The sequence below is a fragment of the Mustela putorius genome, unplaced genomic scaffold, assembly GCF_011764305.1.
Source record: "Mustela putorius furo isolate JIRA1106 unplaced genomic scaffold, ASM1176430v1.1 tig00003850_pilon_pilon_pilon, whole genome shotgun sequence".
Classification (NCBI taxonomy): domain Eukaryota; kingdom Metazoa; phylum Chordata; class Mammalia; order Carnivora; family Mustelidae; genus Mustela; species Mustela putorius.
The window spans coordinates 16,627,009-16,636,181 of record NW_025422002.1 but is presented as its reverse complement, the minus strand read 5'-3'; positions in this window follow the sequence as shown (position 1 = coordinate 16,636,181).

Here is a 9,173-nt window from a genome sequence, read left to right as displayed (position 1 = left end):
AGGTTGTGGGGGAGGAGGAGAAGGAGAAGAACAAGAACAAGAAGGGGGAGGGGAGGAGGAGAAGGAAGGAGGAAAGAAGGGAAGGAAAGGAAAGAAACAAAATAACAAGTATTGGCAAGGATATGCAGATGTTGGAACACTTGGGGATTGCTGACAGGAGTGCATAATAGCACAGCTGCTGTGGAAAACAATTCATTGCTCCTCAAAAAGTTAAACACAAATTTACCGTACAACCCAGCAATTCTACTCCTAGGTATATATTCCAAAGAACTGAAAACAGGAACTGAGCAGATAGCTGTATACTAATGTTCATAGCAGCACTGTTCACAGAAGCTGTGATACTGTGATTTATAATAAGAAATACATATTTGGTCTGGCAAAAAAGAAACAAGAGATCCAAAATAGAGCCACTTGTTAAGCCCCATGGCAGCAAACCAAGACTAACACTTAACCTAATTGCAGTTTCAACCCCTTCCAGAAATATGATTTTAACCAGTTAGTCTGGGATTATCTGGTTAACACTGAGATAATCTGCGTTATAGACCCCTGTCTTCCCCCACAGGAAGCAATCCTCTCCTTCCTAGAAACTTTCTTTTTCTGCCCCCTTCTTCCTATAAAAGCCTTTCATTTTGTACAACTCCCTGGAACTCCCTTCTTTGTGCTAAGATGGGATGTTGCTCAATTCATGAATCATTAAATGAAGGCAATTAATCTTCAAATGAATTTTGTTCTTTAACAGGTCTTTGCACTGTTTCTGGCATCAAGCTCCTAAAGCCCTTGGTGTTTCCTAAGTTATGAAAGCTCAAATGTCTATTATGTTAATAAGGTGACTTTTGGACTACACCTTACGATGGGAGCTGGTTACCAGGAGAACCAACCAAAGGATTAAAGGGTCAGCACTTTCAATCCTACCCCCTGGCCTCCAGGGAGATGAGAGGGGTTAGAGGTTGGATCAGTTGCCAATGGCCAATGATTTCATCAATCATGCGTACATAAGCCTCCATAGAAACCCAAAAGGACAGGGTTCAGAGAGCTTGATGAACACATGGAGATTTGGGGAAGATAATGTTCTTAGATGGTGGGAGCTTTCCCCATACCTTGCCCTATGTGTCTCTCTTCATCTGGCTATTGATCTGTATCGTTTGATATCCTTTGCAGTATTAAAAACACAATTCAACTGAGCACATTTTAAAGATGTTATTGGCTGGATTCAACAATTCATGAATCAGGTAGAACCCAGTTAGCCGAAAGGATCTCTGAGGAGCTGCACAAAGTGAAAGAATTTTTAGGCAGAAGGGAGAAGGAATAAGGAAGTCCCAGTTAAAAAAAAAAAAAAAAAAAAAAAAAAAAACAAGGGCGCCTGGGTGGCTCAGTGGGTTAAGCCTTTGCCTTCGGCTCAGGTCATGATCTCAGGGTCCTGGGATCGAGTCCCGCATCGGGCTCTCTGCTCAGCAGGGAGCCTGCTTCCCTCTCTCTCTCTCTCTGCCTGCCTCTCTGCCTGCTTGGGATCTCTCTCTGTCAAATAAATAAAATAAAAATCTTAAAAAAAAAAAAAACCTCCCAAAAAATGGGTTGGTTATTGCAAGGTTACATGCTATTAGGGGATTATCTAGCACCGATCAGACGATTCCCGATCATTGGTTTAAGATTCTATTTTTAGGGAACCTGCGTGGCTCAGCCAGCTAAGCATCTACCTTCAGCTCAGGTCATTACCTTGGGGTCCTGGAATAGAGCCCCATGTTGGGCTCCCTGCTCAGTGGGGAGTCTGCTTCTCCCTCTCCCTCTGTGCTCTCTCCCTTTGTGTTCTCTCTAAAGATCTCTAGTTCTCTGTCAAATAAATAAAATGAAATTTAAAAAAAAGATTCTATTCCTTGGAGGACCAACAGTAATTAAGTCTTGGTTTGGTGATGTGGGGGTTGGCATAAGTGAGTCCACTGGGAGCTTGTGGTCTCGTTTTTAACAGTTTCCCCCCCCCCTTTTTTTTTAAGATTTTATTTATTTATTTGACAGAGAGAAATCACAAGTAGTTGGAGAGGCAGGCAGAGAGAGAGAGAGGGAAGCAGGCTCCCTGCTGAGCAGAGAGCCCGACTCGGGACCCAATCCCAGGACCCTGAGATCATGACCTGAGCTGAAGGCAGTGGCTTAAACCACTGAGCCACCCAGGCTCCCAGTTTTCCCCTTTTTGATCAGATTTTCAGTCCACCCAAAAGATGTAATCAAAATGTAAAGCATTAGTGCTACTCCCAGATACTGCTCTAGAATCCTGTGTTTTGCTGAATCTTGTATGGTATTCACAGGTCACAATGTCAGGTTTACATTCTTTAGGTCAGTTGTTCTCTTTGTTCCTTACTGGCAGTGGCTGGGAACTTGCATTTAAAGCTTTGGAGAGAATATGGCACACCAAGGAGACTATTATGCTTATTATAAACAGGATAATTCCCAATGTGCGGAGTACACTTCAGAGCCATGGTACCAAGATCCCAGCCAATCAGCATCAAATAAATCAAATACCCAGGTGAAAGAATCACTTTTAAAAACTAATCGGCTTGTTCACTGATCTTGCATTCCTACATCCTCACCGGCATTCAGCGTTCGGAATGATGCCCCTTTCTGGTCATTGCCAGCCTAATTGGCATGCTTGTTATTTCAGCCTGGGCTGATTTCTGGGGACAGAGCAGACAGAGATAATTTTGCTTGTAACTTAGAGGTGGTACAAAGACCTAAAATTAAATAATATTGATTTTTATAGTAGGAACATTATTTCCTTTCTAATTCTCTTTCAACAAGTCTTAGGGGGAAGAGTGTAACTTTAACCCTTTTCTACCACTTGCTCATCTCCCTAAGGACTCTGCAACCAAGGGTTTTGTGGTTCTGCCTACTTATTGCAAGTGATAGTTTTCTGATGTATAGGCAAATCCTTTGATTTAAGCTGAAAATCAGGTTACTCTAAGGGAACATGTTAAGAGGTAGGTGGTACCTGGATGGGACCCAGATTATGAAGATGGTGCACATCCCTGGGGTTGAAGGAAACTAACAGAACAAGGATCAGCTGGCCGGGAACAGAAGGGTCCTGCATTCCTGGCAGCATGGAGGCCTCCTACTCTGGCTTCAAATCCTGATGTTTTCTGAGCAAGTTATCTCTCTAGGTCCACTTCCCTGTGCCGTGAAACAGCAGTAACAACACTCACATATAGGATTACTAAGAAAATTAAACGATATCTTTTACATGGGGCTCTAGTGTCGGGAAGGGCACAGAAAGTAGTATCAGAGCCTTGGAATACAAAGGGATGGACTTTTGTCTCCCCTTTTATATCTTCCTTCTCTGTGTGTTTCCTGGACTTAGTGGGTCATTTTTGCCATGCTTTTTTCAGCAGAAACAGTACCCCAGGGAACCCTCAGAAACTGCTGTAGGGGGTAGAGGCGGAAGTCAGGCTGGAGACAGGGTCAGGTTAGCAAGGGCTAGTCCTCTGTCTCCTACTGTAACTATTCTGGGGAACAGGTTTTTCCATTTCGGCAGGCATGTCCCACTGCAATGGGGGAAGCTAGTGGCATCTACCGAGTCCCAGTGTCAGCCTAGGAAAACAGCCAGAGCCTGCAGCTTCTGAGGGCTTCAAGGGCTCTGTCCTACTGGTGTCAGACGCACATTGCGGTCAGAGGTCAGGGTAGCCTGGATGAAAGTAGCAGGTCTGAGCAGAAGACAGGCACTGAGTTTGTTTATGGTGTAAGTCTTAGTGATCCTTAGGTCTAAGATGTGGAGCAAGCCTGGTGAAAGCCTCTGATCAGTTGGGAGGGAATTAGGAGATTCTCATTTGTGTAATAAAGATGAAAATAGACTCAGACTTCCAATTAAATGCTTGCATTCATTTCCTGTTGCTGGGACAACAAATTAGCACACACTCAGTGGCTTAAAACAACATTTATTCTCTTAGAGGTCTGGAGGTCAGTATCCAAAATGGGTCTTAGTGGGCTAAAATCAAGGTGTTGGCAGGGCTTCTTTCCTTTCTGGAGGATGTAGGGGCAAATCCACTGCCCTGCCTTTTCCAGCCTCTGGAGGCTGCCCACATTCCTGGGCTCGTGTCCATCTTCCATCTTCAAAGACAGTTATGGCCAGTGGAGCATTTCATGATACCATCTCTCTGATTCTGACCCTCCTGCCTCCCTCTGAAAAGGACCCTTGTGATTTGAGCAGGCCCACAGGATAATCCAGGATAACCTTTCCTTCTCAAGATCCTTCACTGAGTCACACCCGCAAAGTCCCTTTTACTATGGGGTAAAAGACTGGGACAGGGACATCTTTGGAGGTCCATTATACTACCCCAGCCAGCCTCCCCTCCTGGGAGCTCACCACAGCCCAGACTGATTTCTACAGGTTGTAGTCCGGTGTCAGGGGACACACTTTTGTATTGCTTGCCCTGGGAAACAATTCCAGGCTTTTCTCCAGTTGTGCTAATTGGATCGCATGCTCCCTACCCAACCAGTTGCTACCGCCGGACCTGGGTCTCAGGTTCACTCTGAAAGTAGAGGGGAGGCAGTCTCCACAGTGACCTGGAGAAGAGGTGGTGTGATGCCTCCAAGGAGAACCAAGGAGACTTTCAGAAAAGGAGGGAGTAGATTCTGGCCAGTATAGACTATAATGATCTTGTAAAACATTATCATGTCCCTGCATGGATGGAAGAAATGGTCACACAGCCAGCATGAGCTAGGGCTCTGATCTGAAACTATGTGCGACCAATTCTTGCCAGGACACCCTCTTCCTCACCCTGTGGCTAGTAGCATCAACAGATCTGTTTAGTACTGGGAATGGCATGCAGCAGCTGATGGCCCAAGTGACAGTCTCATCTGAGGTTAATATGGGGCATATTGAGGAAGGTACATGGTTAACAGAATTGCTGGCAAGGTAGTTACCCTCAGAGAAAAGGGAAATTTCCATTTCACTCCTAAAAGAATCTTTAGAAGCCAAAACCTAAATCAAAGAGCAAAGTATAATAACTTCCTCTGGGCAAATTTATAATTAATCCTGGATTAATTGGCCTTAATGAAGTTGAATTAATTACTAGCTGCTTGTAAAGACCTTTGAACTACCTTAGTACAAAATGGCATTAAAGAAACAGAAAGGAACCAGCATCGCATTAACATTAAGAACAAATCCCAAATAATCACAATTCTGCAGGCCGTTTCCTGCCAATCACTTCCCAGGGACCGTGCCCAGCCTGTGGAACTGTATGAGACCCAGCAGTCTGCTGCAGAGGGGCTTGTATTTGTGGGCTAGATGTTTTGGGGGGGGGGTGAGTCCAGTCAAGAAACACTTAGGGAACATTTGCCTCTGTCAGGTCCTGGGCAGTCAAAGGTGTGTAAGGAACCCTCAGCAGACTAGGATTGGGGGTCGCAGGGGGTGGGGGGACTTTAGAGCACCAGACTGGCCTAAAGCAAACTCAATTCAGTGGGATGGATGTCAGGATAGACAACTTTGCAATAGTGAGGCATAGTGTGATTTTATCTTGCTGGCAACAACACCCCCACTCCTCCCAGCCCCGGCCCTTGGAGTGAGCTAATGACTGACACCTGCCTAGGCAGAGCATTTTATGTCTGTGCTTGGTGCAGGGACACACAACTTCATCTGGGACAATGAGACTCAATGTGGGGACTTGCGGTTGCTGAGGATGTAAGCTTGGAGGTGCTGGCAGCTATCCTGTCATCATGAGGAAAGAGTCTGCCTGCAATGGAAGCAACCCAGAGGGGTGAATAACAAAGCTGGTGGCTTTGTGTCATTGTCTGAGCCCCCGGATGAGGCTGGCGTGAAGATGAGTGCTTCCTCTAGACCTTTTAGTTTGGTCGATTTATTGAACTTAACAAACACTAATACAGCAATTACTCTATGTCAGGCGTTGTTCTAGGTTCTACACAAATACCACTTCATCTAATCCTTGCAACCCTGGGAGTTAGGGACTCTTATGTCCTATGTCACACATGACAGAACTGAGGCACAAGAGGTTCTGTAACTTGCCCAAGACTACACAGCTTTCAGGTGGCAGGGTAGGATTCAAGCATGAGTGGACAGCCCCTGGAGCCTGTGATTTTAGCAATAGTGAATGGCCAGCGAATCTCCTTTTATCATTTTTCGCTTTTGCTTCAGGCAGTTTCATGGAGGATTTCTGTCATTTACTAAAACTGTGACTAGTGAGGGAGATATGGAGGAAGCTTCCAGAAGGTGTGCCAGGCAAAGGGCATAGCTGGTGAGCGAGTGCAGGGCAAGCTGGATCAGCATTGTCCATATGCAGGGTCGCAGAGGTTCACGATGGCCAGAGCAAAGAGGGGTGGGCCTGGGGCAGGTGGTGAGAAGTCCATCCACAGGCAACAGCGCGAAAGCATTTACGACTCTTCCACTGACTAAAAACAAAAGGATCTCAGTTCCACTGGTTCCTTTAGGACATTATTTTATATTTTAAAAATATTTACTGGGGCGTCTGGGTGGCTCAGTCATTAAGTGTCTGCCTTCGGCTCAGGTCATGATTGCAGGGTCTTGGGATCAAGCCCGGCATCGGGCTTCCTGCTCTGCAGGGAGCCTGATTCTTCCTCTCCCTCTGCCTGCTTCTCTGCCTGCTTGTGCTCACTTGCTCTCTCTGTCAAATAAACAAAATCTTTTTAAAAATATTTACTTATTTATCAAATAGGTAATACTTTGACCTAATTTAAAAGTCAAAAATATCAGTGCATTTCTGGTAAAATGTCTTCCTGTCCTTTAGCGGATGAACGGGTAAGCAAATGGTAGTCCATCCACTCAGTGGAATACTGCTCAGCAATGAGAAGGAACTCACAGTGTGGTTACATGCAGCAACATGGATGAATGTCAAATGATTATACTAAGTGGAAGAAGCTAGACTCAGAGGCTACCTACTCCCTTGTTCTATATATATTTTATTCTGGGAAAGGCAAGTCTTACAGGGACAGGAACATAGATCAGTGGCTTCCAGGATTTAAAGGAATGGGATGGTTTGATCCCAAAGGGGTTACTCGGAGGGTTGTGGAACTCTTTTGTATCTTGACTGTAGGGGTGGTTATGAGCCGGCATTTGCCAAAGTTCATAGAACCATCTGCCAAAAAGAGTGAATTTTCCCGTTGCCGCAATCCAGGTTAAGAGAAGACAGCTTCAGCCAAGTGCTAACAGGTGGTTGGATTCTGGCATCAAAGCAGCAGGATGCTTTCATGAATTGGATATAGGCTATGAAAGGAAGCGAGAACTCATGGGTTGAGCCAGGGTTTGCTGCCTGAGCACCTGGGAGGAGGTTAGTCTTCACAAATTGAGATGGGCTGCTGGTGGGATGGGGAGAAGCGGAGGATGAGACAGTTCGTTCCCTACATTCAGTTTGAGGTATCTGTTAGACATTCAGGTTGCATATATAAGCTCTACATTTGAGAGTTGATGGCTCTTAGAGTCATGGCTGGTTCAACTGATTTGGATCACCAGGGAGTGAGTGCACAGAGAGGAAATAAGAGGACTGAGTCTAGGGACTTCCCGGGTCCATCTTCTGGGATATGCTATGTGTATGCCTTGCAGGGCTGTTCTATACGGTTAAGCAAAGATAGAGAGGGCGTGCCTTTCTCATAGGAGTAAACATATTATACATATGGGTGTGTACCTTGCTTGTTTTTCAGTTACCAATATGTCTTAGACATGGTTCCCAAGTGGTACAGAAATACTGCTTTTCTTCTTTTTGAGGGCTGCATGATATTCCATTCTGTGGACATGCCATAATCTCTCTCTCTCTCTCTCTCTTCCTGTTTAACATTTGTACTATGGGGCTCCTGGGTGGCTCAGTGGGTTAATCCTCTGCCTTCAGCTCAGGTCATGATCTCAGGGTCCTGGGATCGAGCCCCACATCAGGCTCTCTGCTCAGGAGGGAGCCTGCTTCCCCCTCTCTCTCTGCCTGCCTCCCTGCCTACTTGTGATCTCTCTCTGTTAAATAAAGAAATTTAAAAAATCTTTAAAAAAATAAAATATTTACTATGGGGGCTCTTGGATGGCTCAGCCAATTAAGTGTCTGTCTCCAGCTCAGGTCATGATCCTGGAGTCCTGGGATGGAGCCCCATGTTGGGTTCCCTGTTCAGCAGGGAGACTGCTTCTGTCCCTCCCCCTGCTCCTTCTCTCCCCACCTCCTCTCTCTAATAAATGAATAAACAAAATCTTTTAAAAATAAATAAAATTTTTACTATGGAAAATTTCAAACGTATACAAAAACTAGACAGAAAAATAGAATGAATTCTCTCCCCACTCTGACCCATTACCCAACTTCAACTGTGATCAACTTGTGGCTAATTTTATTTCATCTGGACCACAATACGCTCTCTTTCTTCCAAATTATTGTTTCTTGGTAATTTGTTATTTTGATGTAATTGCAAACTTACCATAACATCTGTTTTTTTTTTTTTTTTTTTTTTTTTTTAGTATATGTGTTTCAAGGTGAGCACCATAACATCTATTTTTAAGGATATTTCAATTGTGGATAATAATTTACTGCTGTAAACAGTATAGTAAAGAAATACTACAACATGCCTATTCACAAAGAACACATTCCTGGGTGCCCCAACAGACAAAGTTTGGGAACTGAAATGCTTTCAGAGCATCTCTCTTAAGAAATGGGTCCTGAGCACCGAACACAAATCCCAGCATTGCTAAGATCCTTTTGTTGGGAAAGTCTCCTGGCCTTGGCCTCTACATTTTTGTTGTGTGTTTTTAAAAAAAAAGAATTATTTATTTATTTATTTGAGAGAGTGAGAGACAGGGAACGAGCAGGAGGGACAGAGGGAGTGGGAAAGAGAATCTGAAGCTGATTCCACGCTGACCATAGAGCCCAGTGAGGGGCTGGATCTCATGAACCTGAGATCGTGACCTGAGCTGAAATTAGGAGTCAGATGCTTCACCAACTGCTCCACCCAGTGCCCATGCCTTTCCATTTCTGGCCCCAATTCCAGTATGTGGGTTTTCCCACACTACCAAGCAATTGTCTGACACCAGCTGGGTGTTGTTAAAAGACAGAAACTTAGACATATTAGCAATTTATAAGAGTTTGAGCAAAAATTGTTTAGAAGAAGGCAGCACCCTATCTAGAAGATAGAAAAAAGCACCGAGGAGCTGTATGAAAGACAAAAGGGAGCAGGAACAAGGAAGTCATACT